Source organism: Aythya ferina, assembly GCF_964211825.1.
Source record: "Aythya ferina genome assembly, chromosome: 18".
In the NCBI taxonomy this organism is placed as follows: domain Eukaryota; kingdom Metazoa; phylum Chordata; class Aves; order Anseriformes; family Anatidae; genus Aythya; species Aythya ferina.
Genome location: NC_140317.1, coordinates 2542684 through 2564827, shown reverse-complemented (window position 1 = coordinate 2564827; position 22144 = coordinate 2542684). Strand labels below are relative to the sequence as shown.

General features: G+C 51.0%; 1 protein-coding gene across 4 annotated transcripts in view; it reads left to right on the top strand.

Moving 5' to 3' along the window:
• Nucleotides 1-22144, top strand: part of PIK3R5 (phosphoinositide-3-kinase regulatory subunit 5) — a 57790-nt gene that overhangs the window by 5636 nt on the left and 30010 nt on the right. For 2 of the 4 annotated variants that reach the window (XM_084491789.1, XM_084491785.1), the window contains exon 2: nt 6091-6246. The exons of 1 other annotated variant lie outside the window; for it this stretch is intronic. The gene's annotated coding sequence lies outside the window, so the exon portion shown is untranslated. Of the gene's footprint in view, nt 1-6090; nt 6247-11110; nt 11184-22144 lie in introns of those variants that run through there. One more of the 4 variants, XM_084491788.1, reaches the window with a different exon arrangement.

Below are 22144 nucleotides of genomic sequence, written 5' to 3'. Positions count from 1 at the left end.
GATGATGCTGTGGGGTGAGGGGGGAAGCCTTTGGCTCTGTGGAAACTGTGCTTAGGAGTCTCCATCAAGCCACTTCCCAGGAACTCAGCTCCTTGTGAAGAGCTGGCATGAGGGCTGTGCAATACCACCACCCATCCTGGGAGGAACCAAGGGCTGGAAGGCATTCAGGATGCATGTGCCATGTGAGTTTGTGCACCTTTTGCTCCTGTGGTGTGTCACTGGGAGGATCTGGTGACTTGTCCTGCACGTCAGAGCTGGTCAGGGCTGTGCCTACCTGGCTGGAGGCGATTTGGGGATGGATGGGGTTCTCTGTGCCACTTGTGGTGGCACGTCACCTTCAAATACATTCAGTGAGCCAGGGAGAAGGGATACAGAGTGTTGGATAGGGCCTTCATGTGGTGAAGAGGATTCCTCTTGGCTTGTCTTCTCCATGGCTTTTTGGGCTGGTGAAGATGTTGCTCTGGTGGCCATACTAGGCCAGACCAAAGGATGGTCCAGCTCAGGGTTCTGCCCTCAGCGAGGGAGAGCTCAGGGTCTTGGAGCTCACCCACCACTGCGGGACTGCCAGAAGAGCTCTGGTCCCAGCACCTTCCCTTTGTGCAGCCCTTCCTTCTCCAGACCTTCAGGGTTTGGTACATCTGGGGTGCTGTGGTGCCTTCCAGCAGAGCTTGGGCCTGCTTCTTCCCAGAGGTGAACACAAGGCTTGGAAAGGCTTCATGCCACGGGCTTGTCACTTCTCCCTACAATGGAAAATGCAGAAGCTGCTGCAGTATTTCAGTGTTTTAAGGTGCTTGAAGATGCTTGGGGCTGAACAGCATGGTGGGGCTGGCATCCTGCTGTCGGCTGGACACCCAGTCCTCCATGGTCTATCCCCTCACCTGGAGATTCCCTTCCTTCTCGTGACTGTGATGGTGCTGCAGTTGTATCGGTGGTTCCTCTGGTCAAAGTGGGGCTCAGACCTGTCCCTGAGCTTCGGAAGTGAGTGTCAGTCACTGCCTCGCTGCCCCAGGCTGATGGGGAACGGCCAAACCTGTCCTCACTGTCATCTGTCTTTTGTGGAGCTGGAGCCAGCGGTGCTGGAAGCAAATCTGAAGTTTTTGGGCAACCAAGCCAGGGACTGAAAAGGCTCCTGGGTTCCCAGCAGGGCCTCCACAATGGCAGGAAGTAACTTCTAAAGCTTCCTTTGGATACACAGGGCCTTGGGGGAAAGATTTACTTGCTTGTTTATGCTGTAAGTTAATCTATTTAGTGGGCTTGGCATTAAAGCTCACAAAAAGCCCTCTGAAATGGTCACGCTGCTTGTGTGTAGTGCTTTGTCTCTCACTTGCTTTGTTTCACAGCTGGAGTAGTTAAGCAGAGAGGGAGCCAATTGAAATCTCACGTGTAAACTTGTTTTTCCAAATAGGCTGAAGAAATTAGCATCGTCTCTCGCTGTGGCACAGGGGGAAGGCAGTGTGGGGCAGAGGTTGGGGTCTCCACCATGGGGGACTCCTGGTTGTGTGGGCTCTGCTGCTTGACTCAGCTGGGGGATGGGGAAGGTCCTGGACCCGGCTGGGGATAAAGATGCTTTTGGAATGGGAAAAGGTATGCAAAAGGAACCCCCCCAGAAATACTGAGCTGTTACTCAGTGTAGCAGAGTAATGTAATGGTTATTTGGGGGTGGACAAGAAGTCTTAGGAAGAGTTTGGAGAGGCAGAAGAAAGTGCCGAGTCAGTGGAACAATGAATAGCTGATGGTGATTTTTTGTGATAAGGCGGTATCACTGTTTCCACTTGTTTGATGCTATTCTAAATGTGATAGTGCACCCACATGTAACCTTCCACAGGAAAAGTGTTTGTTTTCCCCAAGGGTCATGCCTGAAAAAGTCCCACGTGCCCAGTGGCGGCCCAAGGCAGCACGTGGGACACTTGGGGTTGGGGCTCATGCCCAGAGGTAGCCAGCACCAGGCTCCCTTCCAGGCTGGAGATGTGGTTGCATGGTTTTGGGAGGGTCTCTTTGTTAGGTATGGGAGCACCTGGAGTCTTGTCCCCTCTGCCCCATGTGAGTGGCCCCCAGAACCCTCCCAAAGGGACCTGTTGCATTGTCCCACCGGCTTGCAGCCACACCAGTGAGCGTCGGGTAGAACGGAACCGCTTGATACTCTGAGTCGTGTTCTTCCCTTCCTTCTTGGCAAGGGCAGCTTGGGTCACCACCTTTTTTTGTGGGAAGCACCTTTTTCCTCTAAATTCTGCATTTGGTGATTTTTTCCCTCCCCCAGTTGTCTCCTGTGACACACAGACACGGCTTTCCCAACTCCCACATCCCCACAGAGCAGCCTCGGTGCTCCCAAGGTGCACACTGCCAGTACTCAGTGCCCAGCCAGGCTCTGCTGAAGACCATCGCTGTCTCCAACCTAAATCTTCCTGGGGCTTCACTTGTCACCGAGCTTGTAATCGGCTGTGGTGTTGGGTGAAACTTCAGCCTTCACTCTCAGGATAAGGGGTGATAGGAACTAAAATTAACTCTTGCATCATGTGGTGAGGGGTTTTCATAATCAATGCCAGGAACAAGCACGTTTCATCTCTGAGGAGTGAGTATGTCTAACTGGCCTTTTCTTACTCAGATCAGATCTGTGTAATTTCTGCTGATTTTTAATGAGAAGAAGAAGCTTCTCTTACCCTGGCTGAGTTCTGCCAAGCCCATGCAGTCTTTTGAGTGGTCGTGGGTGGGGCTGTGGTTGCTGATGTCCTGGCCCAGCCATCTGTGCCTGGCAGAGTCTGGGCAAGGGCAGCGTTCGGGTACCAGGGAGGTGCAGGTGCTGCAGGTGGCAGAGCTGCTACTGCCAGCACATGCAAGAGGAGAGGTCAGTTTGGCTTCTGAGAGAGAAGCTCGAGGTGCTGACATCCACTGGCCTTGGTCTGGTGTTTTGGATGGTGAGGAAAGCGTTGACAGAGAAGAGATAAAAGGAAGCATAGAATAAAGCTGGATTTTTTTTTATTTTTTTTTAATTTTTTTTAAGGAAGTTATTTTTTGGTGTTGCGATGTATTTTACAATGGTGAAATCCAAGAAATTCCACAGATTTCTGGGTCCTCACCTGCCTAGGGGCAGGAGGATTGAAAAGGTGATGGGGACGGAAGGCTGCAAGACTGTCAGGGCCACTGGGCGTCTCTCCCTGGCCTCGGGCAGGGGCCACTTGGCTCATGTCACTTGATTCAAGACTGTTGCTGCTTTTTCTGCCCTTAAGAACATGGGTATAGACTATTCTCCTCCTCTTTACAGCAGCCTTTTTTGTGATTGCATTTATCCCATTTTCCGCTCCCAGCAGGGCATGTTTTCTCCCTGTCCTGCAATCTGAAGCTTGTCTTTCAGCATCTCCAGGAGTGGGACTTTTGCAGTTTCCTTCAGAAATCACTGCAAGAAGTAATTGACCTAATTCAAAGAACAGCGGGGAGACATGTTGCTCCCTATGCTTCTCACTTCCCAAAAGCTTGAGACTCAAGCAGTTCATGAGCACTTTTACAAGAGCTGAAAATAATGGAATATGGAGATGAAGGGTACAGCCCATGGTTCAAGCTGGAGATAAAGGCAGCGTCTTGCCAGTGGTAAGAATATCTCTGATTGAAAGGACCTGCCATGAGTCACTGAGGTTGCATAAAGAGAAGTGTCTTTTAGGAGAAAGGGGGAAGGCACCATCAGAACTGTTCTCGGTGATGGTTCGGTGGGACTAATTTAGAGATTCTTATTTTTCGGCATCAAAATACATCATGTCTTCACAGGGGTAGCAAGTGGAATTCCCCCATTATCTGTTTGTCAAGAATGCACGAGATCCTGTCTTGAAAAGTGGTAATTGCAAAAAAGAACATTTTAAAAATAAGCCAGGAGGAAGTCTCAGTTTGCAGAATAGTTGGTAGGGAGGTCAGCAGACAATTCTGCACTGGACACTGTCTCACTTTTGTGGTTTCAGTTTCCCGTCAGCATTACTGCTGGAGTCAGGGCCTGATGGGACTCTGGTCTCCATGCCCTGTTCACATCGCTAACTTTGCAGTGAGGGAATTGCTTGCTTACAGAAAGTTCCAGGATAATCTGTGAGTGTCTTCAGCATGTATGAGTCTGCCATGCATCTCAGGCTATTTATGTTTCTGAAGGAAATGCATAGTTGCTCTCAAGTGCAGGCCTGAACATGGAAGCAGCAAACCTCCAATTGACTGGTCTGAGCCCTGGTCAAGACGCAAAGTCGGTACAAAATGCTGCAATCCTCCCTCAATTGAATTCTGTCTCTGGGAGATCCCTTGGCTTCCTAAAGCTACTGCTGGTCTGCTCAGTGTCCAGTGTTAAGGAGTTTGGGTGCTGTGCCCCCACTGCAAATTGAAGATGCCCAGAGGGCTGAAACCAGCACCCACATCTGTGGCTGCTGTTCTTGTGCCTCCCATCAGCTCCCCTGAGACCCCAGGGCTGGAAAAGGGCTCTCCTTTATTTCTACCTCATGTTTTCACTTGCTGCCAGCACTGCTGATGGGGAAGGTGGTAGTGATGCTGTGAAACCAGCTAGTACTTGCTTCTGTGATCATATTTATCTTAACTAGCTGAGAATTGCCCAGAAGCTGCTGGCAATGCCTTCAGCCCTGCCAGCTCTGAGGCTGCTAGTCTACATTCAGGTTTTGGGTGTCTGCTGTGACTTTCTCACTACCAGCGTGTTCCTCTGGGTGTGTCCTGGTGTGGCAGCTATCTGCACCTGCCTGCGAACTCAGCCCACATCCAGCTCTTGCACCATGTTCTGCAGTACGCTATACTGTGGTATCTCTGGTAAAGCTTAGGAAGAGATGTTTTTTTCTGCTCCATAAAGTGGAAATAAACTCTTGGTGCAGCTCCCTGGAGCTGGAGTCAGTTACATGGTGATGAGAAGCTCATCACCAGGAGACGTGGTGGTTTCACTCTGAAATCACTAAAATTTTGCTGCGGTTCCATTTTGTACACTTACAGGGTAGCCCCACCAGATTAATTTTTTAACTTAAAAAATGACTGAACCTTGAGAAGAGGAGTGAGCCTTGTGTGGTGACAGCCCCACAGGGCAGTGCTCCCCTGTGATCCCCTCGTGGCAACTGGGTGCTGGAGCCTTCCTTGCTCCTCTGCTGTGGGTTCAGACCCTGCTTGTGTCAGTCAGCCTGGGAGGTCGAGGAACAGACTACATCTGTCGCTCTGGGAGAGGTGGATGGAGGCTTGGTTGCAGCACGGTTCAGATCTCTTAAACAGCCCCAGGGAGGGCTCCGATTGGCCCTGCCATGGCTGATGGGGCTTCTGCTACTGACTTCAGCAACATCTCGTGGCTCTGGCTGAAAGCTAATGCATCCTTGGGTGGAAACCACACCTCTGCTGCCTTGTGCCATGCATGCAGCCTCTTGGTGTTTGTGACTATCTGTTGCTAGCCTTCACGTGTTCCAAATAATTTTGCATTTATTTGCTCTTATTTGTCTGTGCTTTCTGTATTCTAATGCAGTTCATCAGTGAAATGGCTCCATTAAATGGACCATAAGCAGTTGGAGGCCTGGAGGTCTTGAACAGACAAAGTCACTTGCAGAAACATTGGCTTCTGCTTTTATTTGTTATGAATCAAGTTTGGGGGTGAAAGAAGTGAAAGCTAAACTGAGTGGCTCTACTGCAATTTCCATGTTCCCATTATTGCGTTGTCTGAGGTTGTTACAGGCTCTGAAACATTTGGTCATGCAACTGCTGGGTAAGGAAGGAAGTGTGGTTATTCCTGCTTTGCATGTGGGAAACAGCTTTGGGGAACAAGGATGGGAGTCATCTTGCATAAGGATGCTTGCCTAAAAACGTGGGCTTCTAATGTACCTTATTCTGCTGGCTGCCCATGGAGGGGTTCAAGCTGGATGGGATGAGCTGACGTCTACATCAGGTGCTCTCACTGTCTGTAGATGTTTCTTTGCTTAGAAATTCACCTTATTTTTGTACAGGTGAAGTTGGAGGAGATGAATCCTACCCCTGGGGTGGACTCGGTGTTACTTCAGAGTTTTATAGTAGAGCAGATAGTAGATGTGGATTCTCCAAAGTCACCAGATGATCTTCTTTCTTTTTTTTTATTTTTTTTTTTCTCAGTTGTCTTGCTTCATGCCTTGGATTCCATTGTTTTTTGACTGGATGGTAATCCTGAAGTCATCAGCTTTAAATACCTTGATGGAAGAAACAAGACACCGAGAGTTTTTGCTGATCTTCCTTGCCTTGATATGTTGGTTGTGCAGCAGGTTCATAAAGGTATTATTCATGGCTTTCTTTGTTCACTGTGTGCTTCAGTGTGTTGGTAAGAGCCTTTATGGGGCTGCCAGCAGGGCTGCTGGTGTTCAGAGAAGAAGGTGGAAACAGCTCTGGCAGAAAGGGAGCAGCTGTCCATAGGAATAAACCACTTCTGGACCTGACCTAGCCATCAGCCAGCTCTGGGTGGCTTAATGTCATCTGAATCCTTGTCATGGTCAAGCATTTTATGAGCAAATAATGTCACAGTTGCCTGTTTTGATGGTGGTGAGTATTGACTCAGTCTTGCATCGCACAGCAGTTCTCTGTTGCAGCAGCTGTGCTATGGGGATTTTTTGGAGGAGAACCAAGCTATCCTACTCAATCCACTCTTCTAGCAGGGTTGTCCTGCCCAGTGGTGGTGAGACCTGTGTGCTACCTTTTCCTAGTCCAATGCTCTGAGGTTGCAGCTGGTTATCGCAGCTGATGGTCTCAGTGCAGGCAGCGGGGATGCGCAGGAGGTCCTGTCTTGGCCTGAGTTACTCTAACGCTTCCTTGCCAGTAACTTTTACCTGGTGGAGGAAGCTTGGGAAGAAGAGAGGGTGGGGAGGGTGAAGTCAGGCTATGAACTTCTTGAGGAACCGTCAAAATAGCTGAGGAAAGTGAATCTGTCCATCTGTATTACTGATCAATGTAAAACTCCCTAGTCCTAACTAGCCGTGAAGGCGATGGCTCCAGCTCTCAGATTTAAGGTACCCCAGGCATCCAAAAGGCTGAAGCTGTGTATGTCTGCTGGGGAGTGTGAGTGGCTGCTGGTACTAAAACATAAACATGTTTCCATAGTGGTTTATCCCGAGGAGAGCAAATGTTGACCACCCGTTATTTTTTTATTATTATTATTATTTTTTACCTGAGCCATCAGACTGATGCATTATGGTTTAGTAATCCCATGAATTTCTTTCTAGTGACTGATTCAACATGGCCAAGGAGCACCCATTGAGTTTTGCAGTCCTTGAGGATTTGGGACATCTGAGAAATTAAATTTGCTAATGTTTGTTTGCGGGAAATGTGAACCTCTATGCTCGGAACTCTTCAAGACTTTAGATCTTGTGATGGCTCTCGTATGTCCTGTTTTCTCAGTAACTCCCAAGGAAGTGTAAATTATGGATGTTGCTTTGTGACCTTGTGACAGTCAGTATGTGCCTCTCTGCTAATTAATGCACTGTAATTCCTGTGCCAGCAGATATTACCTCTAAAAATATCTAGAGGTGCCTCTCTGGTGATAAGGTTACAGCAGTAAGTTTAAAGCAGGGAATATGTTAAGCCTTCTCTTTCTGTGCTGTAGGAAGCTTCTGATGCTGGGGCTTAGCAAACTCTTTCAGAGAAGGGAGACGGGGGATTTTGTCCTCTAAAGATGATGATTCTGTTGTTGTCAGCAGACCCTCAAATTCTTATGACTGTAATGAGTCTTCTCCATATAACTGTTGGAGTGATCCTTGGATCTGCTAACCAGATTAAAGGAAAGACCTAAGCTTTGTGGGAGGTGTGTGTGTATCCTGCCCTTGGCACCTCCCCTGAGCAAGTGGGTGGAAACCCCGGAGATAAGCGGAGGCAGGAGTCTTGCCTTCAGGTGTCTGTCAGTGGTGGTTGGTTTGTCTCTTTCCTGGGGATTGTGTGAGCCCAACCAAGCAGTGCGTGCTGCAGTTTTGGGGGAGTTTTGCAGTTTTGGACACTCTCTGGGTGTCAGTGCACAGACCTGGGCTGCAGCCTTCCCGTGTGGTTCTGGGCCCGGCCTCTCCGCTGCCCAGCCGCACACCCGCCTTGGCGTCCTCCAGCCTAGCAAGTGCCAAGGGGCAGCGCAGTTACTTCTGTCTGGGTCATTTGCCTGTGGTCTTTGTTTTCATATTTTGTTAAAAGCCTTTGTTCGGCTTCCTGGAACTGCCAGGCCCAAACCAGAGGTCTTTGCATGCTAACAGCCGCACAGCTTGCTGGCGTGGCGTGGCGGGTGCCACGTGTGGCTCTCGGATGTGGCAGGAGACTGAAATCATTGTCCAGAGTAGGAAATGGTGGCACAACTTCCCCCGGCGCCACAGCACTTCTCCTTTTGGCACCAGCGAGCGCAGGAAGGTGAAGTAAGAAGATCTCCGTAGAAAATGCAGAAGTGTGGGTTGCTCTTGGAAACCATCTCGATGTGTGAGCCCCGAGCTTCAGCCGGCGGGGAGGGGAATGTTTTTGTGCCGAGGGGTTCAGCCGCACGCCTTGCGGCTTCCTCTTCAGACGGGAAGTCTGCTCAGTGCGTAATGAGAGCTGGGGGCCGGGTGGGCTGCAGCCGCGACAGCCTTTGCTCTGGAGAGCTGCTCTCGGCAGTTCTTCCGCCCTTGGAGACTGGAAGTCCGTCTCCTTGCTTGTGCTGGGCTTGCTTAGATGTCAGCCCGGCTTGTGGCCCATCGCTTGGTCCCATGGGGTTACTTCTGCTGCTGGAGGAGGGACAGGGAACATCCGCACATGGACTATGCTTGTTTGGATGCCGGTGGCTGCTGCTGGGGAAGAACTGAGGCTGCTGGGGTTTTGGCTGGAATTTTCTTTGACCTCATTTGATTAGCAGGTCCTACGTGCTCAGTGGTAGGGAGAAAACACCACAGGGAAAGTAGCTTATGCAAAAATACATAAAGCCAACACATTTCCAGATACACAAATGACTTCCCAAGGCCACAGGGCAGATCCTGCAGTAGACCCCGAGCATCATCCACAAAATCCTTGAGAACGACTCAGCTGTGGCATAAGGCAGCTGGTAGGGCGTATGGGGCCATTGGAAGAAAGTTGTTGTGAACACGTTGGGGAAAGCAGACATGTTTAGGGGCGTGCTGTGGCTGAAGATAACTGAGGGTAAGTCACTGCGCTGCTGTGGGTTTCTGGTCCATGCACAGCCACAGAGGACCTGTCCTCCTCCACGCCAGGCATGAGTGCCACCACCATGGAAGCACCAGGGGTTTGTGGGGCTGGGTGGAGGAAGAGCATGTGTCCCTGCTGAGGAGAGAGTGGGCTTTGCATCCTTAACCCCAGCCCTGCTACTGGAGCATTATGATGTTGTTTGGGGTTAGGAGGGGCTGGAAGGAAAGCTGTGCACTGGAAGTGCTGTCTGTAGATCAGGTGCCATCACTAGGGATGTGTCTGTGCCTGCTGGCAGGGAGGGCAGGCAGAGGGACTGTCTGTGAGTCCAGCACCATGGCTGGTACAGGACCTGGTGGTCTCTTCCAGGTCTACCAGGGGCCTGCCCTAACACCTTGGGTGAGTCACTTTTTCTTCTCTCAGCTCTTCTCAACCCTTATTCTTACCAAGAGCATGCTGGCCCAGCAAGTCTGAATGTTCAGGGCCCTGTCATGGTCTGCCACCAGCATTTCTGCTGAGGGATGTGAAGGGGGACAATGTACTGCAGACAGTGCCAGGCTGCAGGTTGTCCTAGTGAGGATATGTTATTCCTCTAACTTGTGCTTTTCCTACTTGAGCTTCTTTGCAAGAGAAGGACTGGACTCGATAGGAGATTACGGACCATGTAGATACACATACACTGGATATGTTTGTGATCTCAGTTAGAAGAGTCTGGCCAGTCCTGCCAGTATCATGGACGCCATCCAACATGCAAAAAGCCCTGATCTTGATCAGCTGCTGCTGGAGGACTGAGGCACCCATAGGGCTGATCTGCTTGGCTCCAAGCTGAAATGGTCGAGCCCAGGCCATGGGCTGGAATGTTAGATTAGGGCAGATCACAGAGTACTTTCAGTTTTTGCCTCTTTCAGGGTTGCTAGCTTGAGAAGGCATGGTTCGGCTCCTATCACTTGCTTGGTTGGGTTGTGAATCTCAAGCCAAGACCTGACTGCAGCTTTGTCTGAGAGGTAAGGGTAAGCTCCAGCACGTGGAGCACCTCTCTGGTAATGTTTGAACTTGAACTGGAGCTTTTGTCCTTGAAAATCAAAGCACAACCAGCAGAGCCACCTCCAACCCATCGTGACAGAGAAGTCCATGCGAGTGCTGCTGCAGGAGTGTCTGCAGAGCCAGGTTTCTCAGCTCTCGGTGCAGCCACAGCACTGTTTATGCTGAGCTGCTGTTGTGGGTTTTGGTTTGCAAATAGGCAGAGCAGTCCAAATAAACACTTTTTTTTTGGATTGTTTAGGCATTCCTTTTCAGTGTGCAGATTACTGCTGAAACTGCTGACCTTCTAAGAGAATGTCTTCATTTTTGACAATATGAAAGGTATTGGTCTTAAGAATAAGTGTTGCCCGATCATTGGGTCACTTTGATAGCAGCAGATAGATTTAAACCCAAATCTCTGGTATCCTCATAGGCAGCTTAGTTTGCAAGCTATTCTGTCCTTGCTGGGGATGCTGCAATGGTGATGAGAGGACCTATGAGTAGAGAACATCACAGAGATGGAGCAAAGGTTTTGTTTGACACCAAAGCTTTCAGTGGTGGTGTGGGGAAAGGTTTCATGCATACAGGGCTGAGCTTTCTTCCCAAAGGCAGGAGGCAGATGCGTGAAAGTGCCCGCAGAGGTGGTGCAGCCTGGAGCCTGTCCTGTCTATCCACCTCAGGCGAGCTCCTGCCTGCCAGGGGATGGCTGATACAGAGTGAGAAGCACTCCCAGCCTGGGGCTGTTTGAAAGCTCAAGGTTTCAAAGGTATTTTCTTCCCCGGCTCTAATTTTAACAGCCACACTTGGGATAAGCGCTTTGAAGCCTTAATTGCAATTATGAATCTTCCTCTGTTCCCAGGTTTCCCCTAATTGGCTTCCTGTGAGAATTTACAAAGCTGGTAAAAACAAAACCGCTGTTTTTGTGAGGGAGTTGGTGGCGTGAGATTCCTGAGCCCAAATAAACCGCGGCTCAGCTGGGACTTCTGCGCTGCGACGCGGTGCTGTAAGCAGACCCGCAGCCAGACGCTCACAACAGTGGCATTATACAAAGCGTAAGCTGATTTACATGCTTGCATTTGGAAAGTGCTAATCTATTTGGATTTTTTTTTCCTCCTCTTTTTTTCCTTTCACCCTTCTCTAATCTTCTGCGATCCCTGCCAGGTTCCCAGCTCCTTTGGCTGGAATAGGGCCCCAGCTAAATCCTTTATCTGTCTATTTGGCAACGCTGGGTGAAGTAGTTAGCAAACGAATGACACTTTTTTTCTTTTTTTTTTTCTTTTTTTTTCTTTTTTTTTTTTTTTCCTGGCTCATTAATTAGATTTACAGAGCTGAGTGGCTGCTGCAATAGTCTGGGCAATGCAGTTCTCTATTTTGTTTCTTAGGAATTTGGATTTTAAAAAACAGCTTTGAGGCAGTTCTGGTGCTAGCGGTCGGACCTGCAGCTCCCCTGTGTGTGCTGCTGTTGAGAATGTGTCCCTCTCACGTGCAGCTTAATTTCTCTGATTTGCTGCTGCCCGAGCTGTTCTGATTGTGCATCATCGATTTTACTGCTGGAGAGGTTCGAGGATGGGTATCTGGGTGCTGTGCTTCTGAGGTGTCCATGGCAGGATATCTTGATTAAGGCAAGTGGTTCTTGTGGGTTAGAAATAACATCTGTGAAATTATATATATACATATATATATATTTAATATGCTTTTTGATATGGCCTGTTTTGCCAGCCTTACCTGCCAGGGTCATAAATGGGATTGGGAAGGCTACATCAGGAATTAAAAATAAGGGGATGGAAGGAGAATAATGCTGCCACCTCCATCTGCTGGCGCTTCGCACATGGGCTGTCAGGGCTTGCTGCAGTGGGGGCCTTGCCTCTGCATTCAGAGAAGGAAACTGAGGCCCAGAGAGGTCACTCGCCATGCCATGGCACCGGGGCTCTTGGTTTCTATTGCGGGCTTTCGGTTCCTTTTGTAACCACCAGACACTGTCTTTTCTCGGGTCGAGGGCTGAGCGGTCTGGCAGGGAGGCGAGTGCTGGGGTCTCGGTTGCTGATGCCCAGTGCTGGGGCACCCCGCAGGTGCTGACTGATGCTTGTGATGCTGCTGGTTCTCTCATCCCATTTATAAATGGGCATTTGGGATATGCAGAGCCACTTGGCTTGTGTTGGGGAGCAGGAGGTGGGTCTCTGCAGAGGAGGGTGATCTTGTGCATTGCCCACAGTGATGGAGGCTCAGCACAGCTTCCATCACTGGGGTCCACATCGGGGGTCTGCCCCACCATCTGGTTTCACCTTTCTGGTTGTTTAGGGGACATTGCATCCCCTGTCACTGGCTGGGAGCAGCGGGGTGAAGCGCAGCGAAGCCCCTGCTCATGGAGAGCAGGTCAGTGCTTTTAGCACAGGCTTCCTGATGTGACCACAGTGTAAACTTTTATTGCGTAGTGTCCAACGGGAGGCAAATATTCAAAAGCTCTGGAGGGAGGAGGATGCTCGGCAATTTTTGAAAGTCATGGTGGGTGCCAGCTTCAGTGGACACAAACAGGCTGCTGGGGCTGTCAGCGTTGCTGCCTCGAGGGAGGCGCTGGCTTTGCTGCATCCCTCAGCTGCTGGATCCACGTCGCTGCTGTGGGGACCAGGGATGGCTGTAGGCAAACCGGGCCATGGACACTGTGTGTGCTCTGCTCTCCTTATGCTGTCTGCTAACTTGGCCCAAAGTGGGATGGATTTTGCCTCGGTCGATGCAAAAATCAAAGCCCTAGGGTGATGTGGGCCAAGCGCTGCTTGTGCTTGTGAAAAGGATGGCAGCATTTAGAAGCAGAGAAGTGCAGTTGCTAGAAGGAGTTCTGTAGGCAAAGAGTTGAGGGGGAGGGCAGAAATAGCTGCAAAATGTTAAAAAAAAAAAAAAGCTGTGACCAAAAGCAATTTGCACTCAACCCACTTGAGAGTTGCCCTCCCAGAAAAGTAGATGCTTATCTGCCCAGCCCAAGGGACCCACCGCTGCTGGGGTAAATTGCCTGCTAATCTCTGCTAAAGGCAGAGCGATCAGGCTAACTAATTAGGCAGGTATTTACACTTTCCCAATTAAATGTGGGGAGTGGAGCCTATTCCCAAGGGAACACAGACTTCCCAGGGAGGTGCCTGGATCAGTGTGCTGGGTCTTTTGATCCCTCCCAGGAGCCGGCAGATGTGAGACATGACTGTCTAAACCAGAGACCTGCTAATTTCGAGACAACGTTTGGAAGTTAAAAGCAAAGAAACCACTTAGGGTTTCCCTGGAGGTAAGACGGAAGGAGGAATAAGTAGCTGCTGGCCAGGGAGCACTGAGGAGGAAAACCAAAGGTCTTTTTCTGAGCCCTGTCCCAGCAGAGCAGAGTGGCCTCGCTTTGCTGAACTTGTGCTGTTTCATTATTAGTGGTAGTACTGATTTTCAATGTTATTATTTCATATATTGAAAGAATACATTATTCATCTGCATCATTGCAATATATTATTATTACTTTCAAAAAATACTATTTAGGCACTTTTTGTAAACAAGAAACCATCTTCAAGTGACCGCCTCAATTAATGTGTCCTGAGCAGTGAATGTCGTAGATAAAATAGGGTGAAAAAGCTGAGAAAAGCCCAGAATGAATGCAGCGGCCACATTTTGTAGCAGCTTTCAGAGGGTGAAATGTGCTGGGTTAAGTTGGTGCCAGGACACCAGTGTGGTTCTTGTCCTGCCACTGCCTTCCTGTGTCACCTGGGCAAAGTCACTTTGCCTTCCCCATTGGCCTCGGTTCCTATCACCATGTGGCTAGCAGCATGTTTTTCTTCCTTGAAGTAGTGGTTTGAGAATAAGGGTGTCCAGATCTGGTGCTGAGGGAAGGTGGGGGGTGAAGGTTGTGGTTCTGGTTGATCTGGGTGCAGGGTCCTGTTGGAGGCTCTGCCCAGACCAGTGCCCATGGCTCTGATGCAGCATCCCAGTTTCAGCTGCTCCATTGGATGGCTGTGGCAAAAGGACACGGAGGTAGGAATGGAGCAACAGACAATGGAAAGGGTCAGGTATGAGGCTGAGAGGGAGCTGAAAGCTGGTTCAGGGTGCAGGATGGAGCTGGGGGACCTGCAGGTTGAAGCCAAGGTCAGAGTTGTTGGAGCCAGGCAGGGACTGCGTGGAAAGGAGTGCAAACAGGCCACTTTGGGGGCTCAGTCCTCATTTGCTAAAAATACAGCTTCTGGTAGCCTGCCCCAGCAGGATGTCTGCTTGTGAACTGCAGCTGGAGCACAGCTCGCTCCCATCTGTGCTTGTGGCTTGGGGCTGGCGAGGGCTCGTTCTTACAGTGACCCATTGGTGCTGCTGCGCGGGGTGCAGTTGGCCTCATCCTATACCGGGCTGCCCCAAATGGGCTCCAAGCTCTCCTCAGACCCCCTGGGGTAGGGGATGTGGCTGGCCCTGCCCAAGGGCATCAGCGCTGTGATGGGAGCAAGGGGGAAGCAAGGGTGTCCCAATTGTGTCAGTGCCCCATATCCTTCAGGAGCCCTGTTGTCTCTGAGGGCTGATGGGTTTTTCTGGCCTGCCGTGGCCCCAAACCAAGGAGCATCAAATCCCCAAGCTGCCCGTGGGTCACCTCTTGGACTGATGTCTGTTGTCTCGGTGAGAGAAGGATCCTGGCAGTGAGCCCACCAGGTACATGAGCAAGAAGTCTTGGGGTCCAAGACTTCTTGGCACCCACCTCCTGGTGAAGCCATCATTCCTGTCCACCTTGTGCTTGGGACTGGGGAAAGCTCTGCCAAGTGGGTGCAGGTGCCCAGCACCAGCTGGCCCTGTGCCAGCTCCGCGATGTCCTCGGAGAAACCTACAATGAGGATTTGGATCTCAGTTTGCAGATTGGCTCCTCAGCCCTGAATACATGCTGCTGACTAATCCCATCATCGCTTGGACTGGTCTCCCAGTATGCAGAGCTGGTGGATTCATCCTAGGAGAGGTGTCCCTGCTGATAGCCCTGTATCTGGGAGGGCTCTGCCTTCACACAGTGAGCTCTGGAGTTAATCTCCGCTCCAGTTCAGCTTATAAGCAAATGTGGGGGTCAATGTGCTCATGGCTTGCTTTGGGGCTGGGGTCTCTGTCCTTTTATTAGGTAAGAAAATGAATTGGTTTGTACTTCAAAGCAAGCCTGTGTCATTCAGACCAGGTATTGCCATTGCACCACAATTTTAGAACAAAGAAAGAAAACAGAGACAAAACTAAAAACAGGAACCAGCAGATAAACAATCCACCCGTGCCGCTGGCGCTGAGCTGAGCCGAGCTCCTTCCTGCTCTCAGCCATCTGGCAGGTCAGCCGCGGCGCTCAGGGCTTTGCTGGACTTGCGGAGCCAGGCGCTCCCGGTCAGCCCTTCCCAGAGGGGCAGCCAGCTGGGAAATGATTGAAAGTCTTTTCCATTCATAAAACAAAATAATATTCTCCAGGGTGCGAGCGGAGCACCTGGCTCTCCTCGTCTGAGCATGCCCAGGTGGGATGCTGCAAGTTCACGCTCTGGTTCCTCCTGCCTGTGTCGTGGGGCTGACACCAGGGTTTCCATACAGGGGGTGGTTGGTGAGCCCCTGAGCTGCAGGAGTGGGGTCAGGGCTTTGGGCTGCGGCTGTCTTGGGGTGCTGGGGAGGGGGAGCTGGCACAGGAGCGTCTTTGGTGGCAGGCACCTGCCGGGTGCCAGTGCCCCCACCCGGTGTCATTGGAAATCGGTGTGGGGCTGGTCCCCGGGAGAGCTGCCTTAGTGCGGGCTTGTTCACGGCAATGAGAACCTAAATACTAGTGTGTGGAGGAAAATGTCAGAAATGAGAAGTTTCATTCATTTCTGGCTTGATTTTTACTTTCTGAATCACAGTCAGATGAGTGCAAGCGCTGTTTCGAAATGATGGGTTGAAAGGTTTTGTTCTGAGTCTTTGAGACCCCCTCCACTCCTTGCCTTTCGCACCCTCAAGCAGATGAGTTTTGCTGAAATTCAGACCAGTTCACTGAGGAATTTGCTCACCTTGAAACAGTTTATCTGATTACTTTGTTCTCTTTGCCAAGTTTCTTGCAACCCTGTTGTTGCTTCCATGGTGATTTAATTTGTTTTTGTTAAACCTAACCCTAAGCAGCATCCCTGTGATCGTTGGGGCTGGTCCTAAGGCCGCCTGTCGTGGTGACTCGCAGTTGGTACCCAACTCCCAGAGCACATACAGGCTCACTTCTATAACGTGATCCCTGCTCCTGGCGCTGCAAAACATATCTGAGACTTTGCCAGCTCAGCAACAGCAGATCCCAGGGTAAAAGACAGCAAAGGTGTGTGGTATCAGGACTGATTGCTCCTGTGTTTTCCCATGGAGCCTTCCTCTCCAAGTCTGAAATGAAAAGTGGTGGTGGTTTGGAGGTGATGTTTGCACCTCTGGATTTTATTTTCCTGGAGCTCACAGCCTCTGCACCCCATAAGCCTTAGCCTTAAGCTCTGGCTGCTAATACAGGTAATCCTGGGAATGGAATTTGGGAAATCCTGTTAAATAATTCCCATTGCAGCAATGCAAAGGGCTCAGATGGAGATATCTGTGCAGGGCTGACACGTCTTAAGCATTTCTCAGCTTCCTGTTGGCTTTCTCTTCTATCGGGTGTACTTAGTGGCAGCTGAGCAGCGCAAAGCTGTACCGGAGGGAGCTGGGATAACAAACCACTTGTGATAACCACCGAAAAGCTCCGGTACTGCAGGATCCACGGCCCAAAACCCAGTTGCCCTACTTCAACGGAGGCTCAAAATACTTCTCCCCCGCCACCCAGGCAGCCTCTCCTCCTCCCCCAGCTCTGCAGGAGGCCACGCGTGCGCAGCGGAGCTGCGGTGGCCGTGCAGACCTGCACCCGTGGGTAACCTGCTTTCCACGACCGCGCCGCCTGTGCTTTCTATGCACGGGGACCTGCCCGCGGTGTATTTCTTTTTTTGGAGTTGCTGCTCAGGGCTACGTGATGCTGAGTGCCGCCAGCTCCCACGTCACACACCACACACGTGTGTGTGGAGGTTCGTGGTTGTGATGTTCCTCCCTTTCTCCCCCTCCCTTCGGTCTTGCTCTTGCTGTGTTTACCTCCCTGGTGCGGTCAGTCACTCTTCCCTGAGAGCAAAGCGGGGCTGGACAAGTTGCACTGAGCGGTAAAATGTCAGTCCTGCCTGGTGTTCTGTGGAGTCCCTGCCTGGACCTGTAATTCTTCCCTGCCCTTGGTTCCCCTGCCCGGCCCTTGGCACGTGGTGCTCTGTATCTTCAAGTTTTAGCTGCTGTATGATGTCCCAGATGCTTTTCCCAATGGGTTTGCTGTTGCAGACAAAATACTAGATGCAAAATTGATGACTGCAGGCTACTTATTACAGGGAAGAGGCAATTTTCCTGGTTCTCTCTCTCTCCTGAATGTTTTTTTCTCACCACCATTGGGGACAATGCTTCATCTCTCGGTTTCACTGGTGTTTCTCATCTCCTTTCTAAGCTGGGGACCTTTCCCCTCTGACCAGAGATGTTTCCTTTTGCTGTGCACTGGTGTGCTGTGTCCATGGGCCAGGTCAGCAGCCTGGCAGGAGGAGCGGCTGCAGAAGTGGCCGACGTGCAGCTGCGGAGTGGCGCTTGGCTCTGGAGCATCTCATGGTCTGCTGCTTGGGGAAGCTCCCTGTGCCCTGGCTGCAGACAGTCAGATGAGCACCACCGAGCCTTCCCATGGAGCCGTTTTCTTTTGCAGATGTGTATAGTGAATTAATTTGGGCTTCATTCTGCAAAGAAGCCATCTGTGGTCTGAGTCCATGGCTGGGCTCATCCAGCCCAGCTCTGCCTAGCTGCTAGGGGTGATGCCTTGGAGCACCCAGTGGAGAGGAGCCGTGGGACCAAGGGAACGCCTCCGATGCCCCTCGGCTGGGCCGAGCAGCCCCCGGGCAGCCAGGTAAACAGCTCACAGAGGTGTCTGAACTGAGCTGTCTGCACTTTGCCAAGATGAATCACATCTCACATTTCATTTTCTCGTGCTGGGCTGAGCCCCCCCTCCCCACGCTGCTGCAAGGCGCTGCCCTGGCCCCCAGCCCTGCAGGACCCCTGCTGCCTGCTGCAGGGCTGCCCATGTCTGCATGGACCTGAGGCCTGGGTGCTGCTTCGTCCCCTTTGTGTTACCTTCTGGAGGTGCTCTTTGATATTAAAAGGACGCCGAAACCGCTTTTGCACGTTAGGTGCTTTCCCTGCTCTGTGGTGGGAGTCTCTCGTTCAGCCCCGTTCTCAGGCATGGTGAGAACAAGGAGTGAGCTCTACGTCTTAGTAAGCTTTCCAGTTCTCACGAGTGCTGGTGTAAATGAGCCCCTGCAGTTCAGCAAGACAACGTTACCCTTGTGTTTGAGGAGTACTCAAGTCCCAAGGTGTCCATGCTGCTGTATGCTGAACAGGCTGCTAGGCTGGTAATAACTCAAATCTTAATTTCTTACTGCTGCAAAGCATTTCTTGCTGCTTCATCTGCTCCATTCCTGTTGTGAAGTGTCCCTCAACGTGGTGATCCTTCCTGACAGATGCTGTTTTCATTCTAGATGCAGATTTTCTGGTACCACAAGTTTTATCTTCTGCTTTAAGATGAAAACACCAAAATCCTCTTTCCCGTTTCACTTCCAAATACCATGGTTTTCTCAGAATCCTGTGTTACGTGGAAATCCCACAACAATTTTAAAGTCACCAGTTCATATAATGTCTTGTCACTTATCTGTTGCATTCAGACTCTAGATGTGCTGCTCCAGCTATCCCAGAGCAGGGGTAAACTGCTGTGAAAATCTTCTTCCAGAGCAGATCAAGGCACAGATTGCCTCAGATGCTGCTGGGATCTCCCATCCTTCCAATATCCAATTAAATTAATATCCAGTAAACCCAATATCCAATTCACCTGTTGGTGGTTTTGCTCCTGTGAAAAACCACCCTGGTCTTGATGTCTCTGCCACCAGCATGCAGTCAGAACTCTGTTCGAATTTCTCTCCTTGGCATGTTGCTCCCTGCACGCATACTCGCCACCAGACCCCTGAGTCTGCCTTGATCCTTGGAGCTGCTCTGCTCTTTTTGCTCACTGGTGCCCTGAAGGCAAGTCTTCCCAGCCCCAGTTGTGTTGGGTCCCCCCTCAGCCTGCTTCCCAGCCCCGTACCGGGTGATCCTGTCCCGTGCCTTTTCCTGACAGCCTGAGTCATTTACCCCTAAATCCTGCTCTGGATGTGCCTAGCTCACCCATTGATAAGGTTTTTGTGTCCCACTTTGGAGCAGGGTATGCGTGAGCTGGCCACGTGCCTGTACCCCTCTCCTGTGCTCCCTGTCAAACCAGATGGAGAAAGGTGACAGAGCTGGGCTTGTGCAGACAGCATTAAATTACAGGTTTTTGCTTCAGATTCTCCTTCCTGTCCTTGGAGAAGATCCTTAATTTCTAGTGTCTTCCATTGCTCCCTCCTCACCCCAAGAAAAGGGTGGGGGGGATAACAACATTGTCTTCCCTGTTGTTGTATGATTGCATGATGGTCTTTTGCTATGTGCAAGTGCAGCAGACAGCATCATGGGGTCTTGGTGTGTTTCATGTTTGTAGTGTGCCCTTGCTCCATGGATAAGGAGAGAGGGGACAGTCCTTTAGGGTGCAGGACTGGGTTGATGCTACCGCCGACTTCTCAAGAAATCAAAGCTAAGGGAATTTTTTCAGCAGTGTACTTCATTCTCAAGCCTGCACCTTTACTTGGCAGCTAGAGAGGTGGTGCTCTTAGCAAGCTGATGTGGTGTGGGTGGGTGAGGAGATTCACGGATGAGATGATGGGCAGAGATGTGGGCACTGACACCCAAGCAGATCTCTCTTGCATTTGCCCTCTGTGGCTTCATCAGTGGTTGGTTTGGGTTGGTTCTTCAATGCCAGGGTTCAGGAAGGGCTCGCGCTGGGTTTTGACAGCCAGTTTTCGGAATAGCTTCTCCATTGCATAGAATCACAGGGTGCTTTGGGATGGAAGGGACCTTAAAGCCCCCCTGGTTCCAGCCCCTGCCCCCAGCCCAGGCTGTCCCTAGCCCCATCCGGCCTGGCCTTGGGCACTGCCAGGGATGGGGCACCCACAGCTCCTGGGGCAGCCTGCGCCAGTGCCCCACTGCTCTTATTTCACTTCTCTGCTGCCTGCATCTCTTGATTTAAGGAGTGGAGGCTCCCTGGAGGTGGGGTTTTGCAGTCCACATAGTGAAGGTCAATCATGGTCCCTGCCATGTCTTGGGGTGCTCTTACTCCTTGGGGTAAGAGCAGCGTTCGTCCTCGCTCAGCAGGACAGGAACCCGTGGGCCTGTAAAGAAATAATGCGGTGCCGGGTTGTTTGTGCGGTATGTTCTCCTTTGCGAGCACCCTGAAAGGATGTTTGTCAAACCAGTTGCCTCCTGGATCTTTTGATACGCTGCCTTTGTGTGGTTTGAACGAGCACCTTATCACCTTCATCTCCCTGCTCTTTGATGCACAGCACTCACTTCAGCAGTAAACAGATTATGGTTGAAGCTTGAATCTTAAATATTGCAGGTTCCTCACCCCTTTGCCTTATTTTCTACAAAGACTTCCTCCAGCTGCTCCCGTTCTCGGCTCTGAGTTTCTATCTTTGGCTGCTGTACAGGCGTAGAGGAGGCAATAAAATCTTGCAAGCTAAGGATAGTTAAAACCAAGATTTCAATGTAATCTAAGAAAACCAGACACTTTCGCTGGAGGAGCAGGTGCCATGCGTGCTCTTGTTCCACTGCGCGGCACAGCAGTGGCTCCTCCACTGTTTTGGGGATGCATCTCCTGGGGGTCCTGTGCCGTTCTGCTCCCCACTGCCTGCTTTGGTTGAGCCGTGGAGGAGGTGGGAAGTTGACATATTGCTTGAGGGAGGTGACGACCTTGCCTGAAGTCCCTGCTGATGTGCTTGCATGAGGACCTTGACCTGAGAAACAGCTCTGGTTCAAAAACAACTGCTTTAATTCCCAGTTAAGTGGTTTTCCTTCTATTGCAATATCAGCCCAAGCTCCTTTTTTCTTTTTTTTTTCTCCTTTTTTTTTTTTTTAATCAGAATTATTGCCCTTTTGTCCCTGGTGCCCTAAGCCCTACTGCAGCAGCGAGCCAAGATGCTAACAAATGGGTTAGCATCTCCACAAAACAAATCATGTCTGTCCTCCCACCCGCTGCCATTGCCAGCGGACCTGGGCAGCGTGTTTACAGGCTGGTCCCGTGGGTGAAGGGGCTTGTTTTTCCTCTCCCGTTTCCTGCCCGGGATGCTCGGCCAACGGCCTCAAAACAATCGGGGCAGGAAAGGGCGTTCTCCTGCCGTGAAGGTACCCGGGGGCTTTCTCTGGTGCAGGCGGAGCGGGGCCGTGCTTCCCTGCTGCAGGTTTCCCTCCAGGAAGGTAAAGGATTCTCAGCCAGGTCCTTTCCTGTCCATAGGCGTCTTGAGGAGATGCTGCTGGGATTTGCTGTCATGGAAGGGGAAATCTCAACTTATTTCCTGGTTGCCTGTGTTTCCTCTCTTCAGGAGGTGGATTAGGGCCAGCAGGATGCTGGCTGGGGTGGTGCCTCCCCAGGGCATCGCACTGGAGCTGGGCAGGGGTTTTCCCTGCTGGTGGGGTGGCAGTGGATGGTGTCCCCAGAGGGATGGTCTAATTTCCATCACTGCTTGGCTTGGGAGCACCAACACGAGACTTGATCTTTGAGCTTTTTCCCTCTGGTCCCATCTAATGATGGTGTCATGGGCTCGACCATGACAGGAGGAGATCAGAGTTCTTTGGATGCTGGATTTAGGACTCATGCGGACTTAACACAGAACAGAACAGCAGATGTGTGACTCCCAGTTGATGTTCTCACCTGCCCTGTCCAGATCATGTGGACTAAGGGTGGTGGCCTTGGTGATCATCTCGATTTGCCTGCTGCATGCAGAGAGGCCCTGTGCACCTGGGGCAGCATCATCCTGGGTGTGAGGGAGATGAGGGGCTTTCGTTTGCTCTGACACTGAGCAAGAGGGAAGCTGAGAAAGGGAAAGGTCTG